The 8,331-nt window shown below is 45.2% G+C and overlaps 1 long non-coding RNA gene across 1 annotated transcript; it reads left to right on the top strand.

Annotated features, from left to right (window-relative positions):
• The first annotated feature begins 638 nt into the window (after positions 1-638).
• Positions 639-6,082, top strand: LOC116785228. Its single transcript, XR_004356434.1, has 3 exons — positions 639-726; positions 1,020-1,027; positions 6,072-6,082. It is a non-coding gene; the product is annotated as an uncharacterized LOC116785228 (long non-coding RNA).
• The last annotated feature ends 2,249 nt before the right edge of the window (positions 6,083-8,331 follow it).

Here is an 8,331-nt window from a genome sequence, read left to right as displayed (position 1 = left end):
CTGGCTGGCAGAACTACATTCCAGCCTGATAGCCCTCTCTGGGGCTGGGTAGGGGGTGGGGACTTTTTCCTCCCCTCCTCTCCTTAGAAAGTAGCACTTCACTTTCTGCCTTAATGGTGTGTATTGGAAAAGCTTTGAGGCCATTTAGCCTGGTTATTTGGCCGCTCTCTGGCCTTGGCTTGCCTGCGCGCTGCCCCTGCCTCCAGCCCGAATATGCTTAAAATTCATCGTAGAGTTTGTACTCTTCGACAAAAAAGGGGGAGTCCTGTCTACAGCCAGCCGCAGACAGCATGAGTTTAGTGGGAAAGAAACTGCCCTTCCTTCCCCTTTTTTCCCCTTCCCCTCCTTGGTGTGGGGGGGGAAAAATCTCCATTTTTCGGCTTCTGCAATCCGGGGCCCCCACGTGGTGACCACCAGTGATCCAACAGGGCTCCCTGCCAACTATGATTAGAATCGCACAAGAGGACAGAGAAGTATCAGACTGTCTCCTTTTTGAAGGGGACTTTTTGGGTACAGGATTATTGTTTAGTTGGGTTTGTGTTCCTTTGCTGTTTTTGCCAATATACATATATCCTTTAATAAAGGGTTGTTATTTCTTCCTTTTTCCATACTTCCTGGATTGGAGCCTCTTAATTTCGGATTTACGATTGCTGAGAGAGAGGAGTTTGGTCTACCTCATAACTCATCCTCCTTAGCAAAACACTCCAGTCTCCTTAAACTGAGACAGTATCCTACAAAAGTTTTGTCTTAGCGGCTGGGGTCCAAGAAATGCACCTAGTGCTAGTGCTTGGTGTCTGAGCAAGAAGCTGGTGTGGGTGATGCTATGAGAAGATGGAAGGAAAGCAGATGATTCAAGTCACTGGTAGCACCTGGTTAGTAGACAGGAAAGGATGTACCCTTGGTGGGGAAAAGAAACCAGGACCAGCCCAGAATGTGCTGTTAAAACATGTTGCAATGACCCTTCTCCCTGTGATGAGGAAGCTAAGGTGGAAAAGCATCACTCCACAGGCATCCATCAGACAGCCTGGTGCTTTTAGTATCCCACTGCACTCCTGTGAGACACGTATCAGGTCTGTCCTGCACTGCAATACTTTCAGCAAGGTGATGCTATCAGCTATTTCTTTGCTGTCTCAGGGCAGGGAAAAAAAATCCCGTCATATCTGATAACTGATTTGAGCCGGTCTTGGCCATTGATGTGTGAACAGTGCTGCCACTGAGAGGGACACCAATGCAGGCTGATAATGGACCATGCAAGGGCAGCCTACCTGCTCCAATGAAGGAAGAATAGTGCACTCTAACACCAGCAGACAAAATTTCAGAGGAGATGTGATTTTTTTTTAGGGCTTTCCTATCTTTGAATAATAAGTCTCAATCTAGTTAATTTGTTTCTGCAAGACTGAGAAATTTAACAACTGATAACACTGGTTCATTGCCTGTAAATCTCTAAAGTCACTCCCCAGTGTACATTTTCCCATTGTAAAAGCAATGCGTGACTCTGCTTTGGCTCCTCCTTGGTAGGAACTTCAGATATGCAAGGAGAAAGTATAATAGATTCTCCATGGAAACCTGCACTTTAACAGTTTGCTTTTGTACACACTGGGGACTGATGAGCACCATCAAGAATCCTGTTTCAACAAGGTGTCATTAAAGATGCCGGAGGATGCTATCAACAGTATCCATGAGGCTGTGAGGGTATACCTTGCCAGAGTGCTGCTGCCTTTTAAAACCAGGGTGTTTTTAGAGTTTCTGCCAAAACCCTGGTCCTCAGCCAGTCAGCAGTAACTGGCACACCATCTCCCAGGTGGTCTGTCCTTTGTTTTGTGCCAGCAAAATCAGCTATTCCCTTGCAAAGGCTGTCCTATTGCTCCTACCTGTGTTTGTGTTGTGGTTTAAGCCCAGCCAGCAACCAAACCCCACACAGCTGCTCAGTCACTCCCACACCAGCAGAATTGGGGAGAGAATTGGAAGAGTAAAAGCTAGAAAACTCATGGGTTGAGATAAAGACAGTTTAATAGGAAAAGCAAGAAGCCCTGCACACAGGTAAAGCAAACCAAAGAATTAATTAATTGCTTCTCATGTGCAGGCAAGTGTTCAGCCATCTCCAGGAGAGCAGGGCCCCATTACGTGTAACAGCTACTTGAGAGGACAAATGCCATCACTCTGTCACTCCCCTCCTCCTTCTTCCCCCCACTTTATATACTGAGCATGATGTCATATGGTGTGGAATATCCCTTTGGTCAGTTTGGGTCACCTGTCCTGACTGTGTTTCCTCCCAGCCTCACATGCACCTCCAGCCTCCTCGACATTGGCACTATGCAAAGCAGAAAAGGCCTTGGCTCTGTGTAAGCCCTGCTCAGCAATAATGGGAACATCTCTGTATTATCAACCCTGTGTTCAGCACAAATCCAAAACACAGCCCCATACCAGCCACTGTGAAGAAGTCAAAACCAGCACGGTTTGCATGGTGTTTCATTTCCTCCTCTGCTGTGCCGGTCTGTGGAGGCTCCTATGCTGTAAAACTCCAATATTGCTACAGAGTGTATCTCTGGGACCAAAGATCAGATGCCAAGGAGAGTGACAAAGACAATACAGCTCTTTGCTAACCTAGAGCTGCTACAGAACTACTGAAACCAGTCAGCTTTCAGTACTTTGAAATCTTCAACGGGTGTTTAGTACATCTGCTCACTGAATTGTAGTAAAAGAACATTCCTGCCCTGATCAGTATCCTTTCTCTGCCTCTCTGTCTCTCTCTCTCTCTTTCTTTAGTCCATTTGTCTCACATTTGACTGATCATTTGTTTTCTTCAGGAGTTCTGGGTACTTGACATTTCTTCTTATTTGGGCATAAGCATCAGTGTTATAGAAGTGGTGACATGAGAATCCCAGGTGTCCACATTATCAGGGATATGCATGACAGATTTACAGCAGCTGTAAAGGTGCTGTGTCTAAAAACATTTTGTGATGTAGCACCAGGTGAAACCCTTGTTTTCTTCCCAATAAAAAAATATGGCAGCATTTAGATCTAGAGCGCTTGCTGGTTTCTCTACCTGGTTATTCTTCCACTTTTGACGCATGGCTGGTCAGCATGGGCCTTTCAATTGCTTGTTGTGCTGAGAATCATGCAGAAAAATGAGCAGGTGCACTGGCCATTCAAACACTTAACATGCAATTGCACAGTGGTACTGCTAATTAAGCCAAAAGAATGGAATGGCATTCCTTGGTATTTAATTGTTTTGAGATGGCATCTGTGACTCCCCAAAGCCACTGCCAGGCTCTTAGCAGAGCAATGTGAAACCAGCATGTAGCTGATTGGAAAGGTTAATGTGACTACTGCCATCATTTCTCTTGTGTTACTGAGGTAAACATCAATAACCTGCCAAAGTGAAAGCTGGAAATAGATTGAAGCTTTCCTGTGGCCAGCTCCATTAAGGCATACTGAATTCCAGGCAGGACAGAAAATCATTTACATGTCTCTTGAAATAGATGGTTACTGCCAGGCACCTGGTTTGAAGGTTGTGCAATCAGAACAGTAGTCAATCAGTTATACAAGGCAATAAACATATATGCAAAGCAGGATCTGGCAGGCTCAGGAGGCTCCTCAAAGATACCTCTCAGCCAGGGTAACATTCATCTGACTCCTGTTCCACCTCACATTTCCTCTGAAATCTAAATATTATTGTTACCTGGCACCAAATACATCATAGTTGATTCCTGTATGGCAGCAGCAGAGATACAGCAGTAGTAAAAAAGCAACTGGTCTCCTCTTCACATTATTTATTTGTTCTCCTTCCCATTACTGGCCATAAAAAACATTCTCCATCTGTCTCACACATATCATTTGTTAAGCAAAGGCTGCTGTCTCCAGAAATCAGATGCTGCTAGCACCCAGGTGCACAATGGACTCTGGCTCTGAAGAGCTGCTGCTGGGAGACAGGGACACTTGCTCTGGCAGTGCCAGTGCAGAGACAGCACACTTGACCAATTCAGGGTCTTAGTACAAGTCCTGTTGTCAATATTGTGCAGGCATGAGCAGATTCCAAGAACAGGAAATCACAGGGGGTCCGTCGCACCAGGCTTCACTACAGGTATCCAACACTGGATTTTCCTGAGACCTGATGTGAAATGGAGGGTGCAGTGAGAAATCATATGGGAACAGCTACTGCAGTTAAGCTGGACACTCGTATCTACAGACCTCCTCTTGCAAAGACTTCTCGCACTGTCACATGGCAGCAGGAAATGAAATAAAGCTGCCAGCTGTTACTTGCAGGCTCATGTTCCTGCCTCCATCTGGAGCATGAGTATAGTCAACAAAGAACAGAACAGTCAACTTTGATACTTGTCACCCCGAAAGATACCACTTACCCCAAAGGAAGGCAGAAATTCTGTACAGGACAAAGGCATTACCAGCACTAAACCTATAGGGTCTAAATTGGAATTGCTTCTTTGGCTATTTGGTGTCTTTATTTTCTTTCTTTAGGAACACTGTACTTAAAGGAGTAAGAGCAGTGTGTGTCATAGAGTCACTCCATACAGATATTTTATATATATAGTTTAATGGTGCATGCCAGACCAACAGATTATTTATCTACCTGCAGTACCTCAATTTTTGCAATGACTCCAGGACCCTCAGGACAGCTTCCTGTTGCCTATGCTTAAGTTGTTAAATAAGCTCTAGCAGTCAGTGCTGGGGATGCAGATGACACAGAGCCAGCATGAAAAGACAGCTTAAACAGTTCTCATCCATCCTGCACTGACTCACTTGGTTCTGCCTCTTTCCTGTGCTGGTGTCAAGGATGCATTATAAGCTGGGGAACTTGCGGCCACAAAGTTCGTTACCTTTTGGAGTGTTGTCTGGGACTGTCCTGCTCTCTGGTAGCCAAGCACCTTACATTCACTTGCTTCCTATCTGCATGACTCGTTTGAGCAACACCCAAGCTCAGCTTATGGACCAAAGGCTTATTCGTGAGATAGCAAATGTAGTGAAGAATCAAGCAAGAAGTCAAGTCTCATGTCAGTTGCCCACCATAGCAGCACAAAACTAAGAGGCTGGAGTGCTAAGAGCTGGTACTGGGGGACTGCTTCTCTCACAGCAACAATGAGAACAGGCCTGCCTTGTCTTCCTGAGAGAGACCGCTGTGTTTTCCCAGGAGTCACTCAGGGTCCATATAAATCAGTCCTAATAAGAATGACATGTTGCCAGGGACTGGGACATCTCTAGGGAATGTCAAGAAGCCAAAGAGTACACTATGAATAACAGACATTAGAAGTTATGGCTCAAAAAATAGATGCTTTCAGGCACAAAATAAATATTCACTTTGTTTGAGAGAACTTTTAAAAAATTAAAATGTACTGTCATATCCTCTTTAAACTACATTTCTAGAGAAGACGTGATGAGATTTTCTTTTCTCCCTGGCGTGTCAGAGATTGAGGAAATTTAAAATTAATGCAACACTGAAAAAAAAATTAAAAGAAAAAAGAAGTCTGCCAACTACCAGTCCTGTGAACTGGTGGAGGTGACCTGGGACAGGGCAGCTGAGCTGCTTTATGTCAGTGTCTGAAATACAGAACAAACAGGCAGAATAACTGTCAGACAGGTCTGAACTTTCTGCCTCAGACATCCCAGCACACTGAGGGGAATATCAGACCCTTTTCTCTTGGGTGTGGTAAGTAAGCATGAGCACGCTGTCAAAGAGGATGTGAAAAGCTATGCTGCCAGTACCAGCTTCAGCACCTCCAACTCTCTGTAGGGCAAGCAAAAAGTCTTCCTCTCTCCTTTTTCCAGGAGCACACAGGGAAAGTGCTAACAAAAACAGCATCTGTCTCTGTGCCTCTGGGACCTGACCGCTTGCACTGCTCAAGTTCTGCTCACTCTCAGGGACTTAAAAGGGCCTGTATTTTATATTATATAATGACACAGGCAGTGGGATCGAGTGCACTCTCAGCAGTTTTTCCAAGGCCACCAAGCTGAGCGGTGAGATTGACACTCCTGAGGGATGGGATGGCATCCAGAGGGACCTGGATGGACTCGAGAGGTGGGCCCATGGGAACCTCATGAGATTTAACAAGGCCAAGTGCAAGGGCCTGCTCCTGGGCAAACCCTGGTACCAATCCAGGCTGCGTGGTGATCAAGGGGATGGAACCTCTTCTGTGAGGAAAGACTGAGAGACCTAGAAGAAGAGAAGGCACCAGGAAGACTTTATTGTAGCCTTTCAATACTGGAAAGAGTCTTAGACAAAAGATGGGGGCAAATATTTTAGTGGAGTCTCTTGTCATAGGATGGTTTAAAACTAAAAGAGGGTAGATCTAGGCTAGATATAAGGAAACATTTTTTTATAATGAGAATGATAAAACAACTCTAGCTACCTAGAGAAGTGATAAGTGCCTCATGCCTGGAAATATTCAAGGTCGGATTGGATGGGGCTCATAGCAATCTGATCTATTTGAAGATGTCCCTGATTACTGCCGATGTGATGGCCTTTAAATGTCCCTTCCAACCCAAACTGTTCTATGATTCTATAATTCTATGATCTTCATAATCATTCAGTGTGTAATATTTGGTACTTCATCAAACATATTAAGACTTGTGGTTTACGAAGGAAGCTGTAATTATTCTCCTCAAGCTTCAGCTCACTCATGAAACATCATGTAAAATCTGCTGTTTGAAATCTGGTTGAAACCCCAGTCTGCTCCATCTGGAATTCAAAGTTTAATAATGCCCTCAATACAGTGGTGGGCACCAATATATCAGTAATTTCTATGTGAAAAGGAGCATAATCTGTTGAGAGCTGTCACACGTACCCTGCTGCAGGTTCAGGGCAACTTGCAGCTCCTGAGTCCCAGCTGCTTCTGCTGGGTATCATAATTAGTTATGTTAAGGTACTAGAAGTTGTAATACATATTTGAAAGGCTTTACCGTGGGTGTTATATATCCTTTTATCTATTCTTAGGTGTTCAAGTATGTTGGAAAATCTGGACTAGCAGGCTGTATTGTCTACAAACATTGGTAGAACAAAATGAAACAAATGAAAAAAACACGCCAAGCCAGAAACTAGCACTGAGCACATTGCCCATGCTCCATCTCTTCCTTCAGTTTTAAAGTGACCACACAGAGCAGCATTCATGCCTGATGGTAGTGGGAGTAGTCATTTGCAATGACTTCCAAGAAGGACAGTGAGAAATATTGCTTTATTACCAATCCTTTCAGTGAACTCTTTGGATCCCCAAATCTTCACAGCCACTCTCAGGACTACTTTCACCATGGGCTCATCCTCACTTTGTGCAGACACTGTAGCAATCCAAATTGGAGCTGGCATAAGTTGTAGGTACAGTAAGCAGTGAAGTGGGCTGGTATCACCACACTGTAAAATATTGTATGTATTCGGTTTGCATGGCAAGGTTTCAGTAGTGGAGGGGCTACAGGGATGGCTTCTATGAGAAGTCACCAGAAGCTGGCCCCATGTCAGACAGAGCCAGTGCCAGCTGCTGACCAAAGCTGAGCCCATCAGTGATGGTGGTAGCACTTCTGTGATAACATACTTAAGAAAGGATAAAAAATGCTGAGCAACAGCAGCTGGTAGAGGGGAGTGAGAAAGTGAGAGAGAATCAGCCATGCAGACACCAAGGCCAGTGAGGAAAGGGGGGAGGAGGTGCTCCAGCTGCCAGAGCTGAGATTCCCCTGCAGCCCATGGTGCAGACCATGGTGAGGCAGCTGTGCCCTTGCAGCCCATGGATGTCCCCACAAAGAAGCAGGTAGATGTGCCCTGAAGGAAACCATGACCCTGCAGAGAGCCCGTGCTGGAGCAGGCTCCTGGCAGGACCTGTGGCCTGTGAACAGGAGCCTACTCAGGAGAAGGTTTCCTGGCAGGACCTGTGACCTCACAGGGGACCCACACTGTAGCACTCTGATCCTGAAAGACTGCACCCTGTAGAAATGACCCCCTTTGGAGCAGTTCATGAAAGATCGACATTAGAGAAGGTTGTGAAGGACTTTTTCTCATGGATTATACACTGGGTCAGGGTACCTCATGCTGGAGTGGGGAAAAAGTGGGAGGAGAAAGAAGCAGCGGAGGCAGTGTGTTATGAACTGACCACAACCCCCATTTCTGTCTCCCTGCACTGTTCAGGGGGAAGAAGGTAAGATGTTGGGAATGAAATTGAGGCCATGGAGGAAGGGAGATGTGTAGATTAGTCCTACTCTTTTATTAATTGACAATAAATAGAAGTAAATTCCCCAAGCTGAGTCTGTTTTGCCTGTTATAATCATTGGTAAGTCATGTCTTTCACAGCAGGGACAGAAAGTTGCATAATTTCTAACACAGTCTGCTGATATGTT

This window comes from Chiroxiphia lanceolata, chromosome 3 (assembly GCF_009829145.1).
Source record: "Chiroxiphia lanceolata isolate bChiLan1 chromosome 3, bChiLan1.pri, whole genome shotgun sequence".
Taxonomy (NCBI): domain Eukaryota; kingdom Metazoa; phylum Chordata; class Aves; order Passeriformes; family Pipridae; genus Chiroxiphia; species Chiroxiphia lanceolata.
This window is presented reverse-complemented; position numbering and strand designations above follow the sequence as displayed.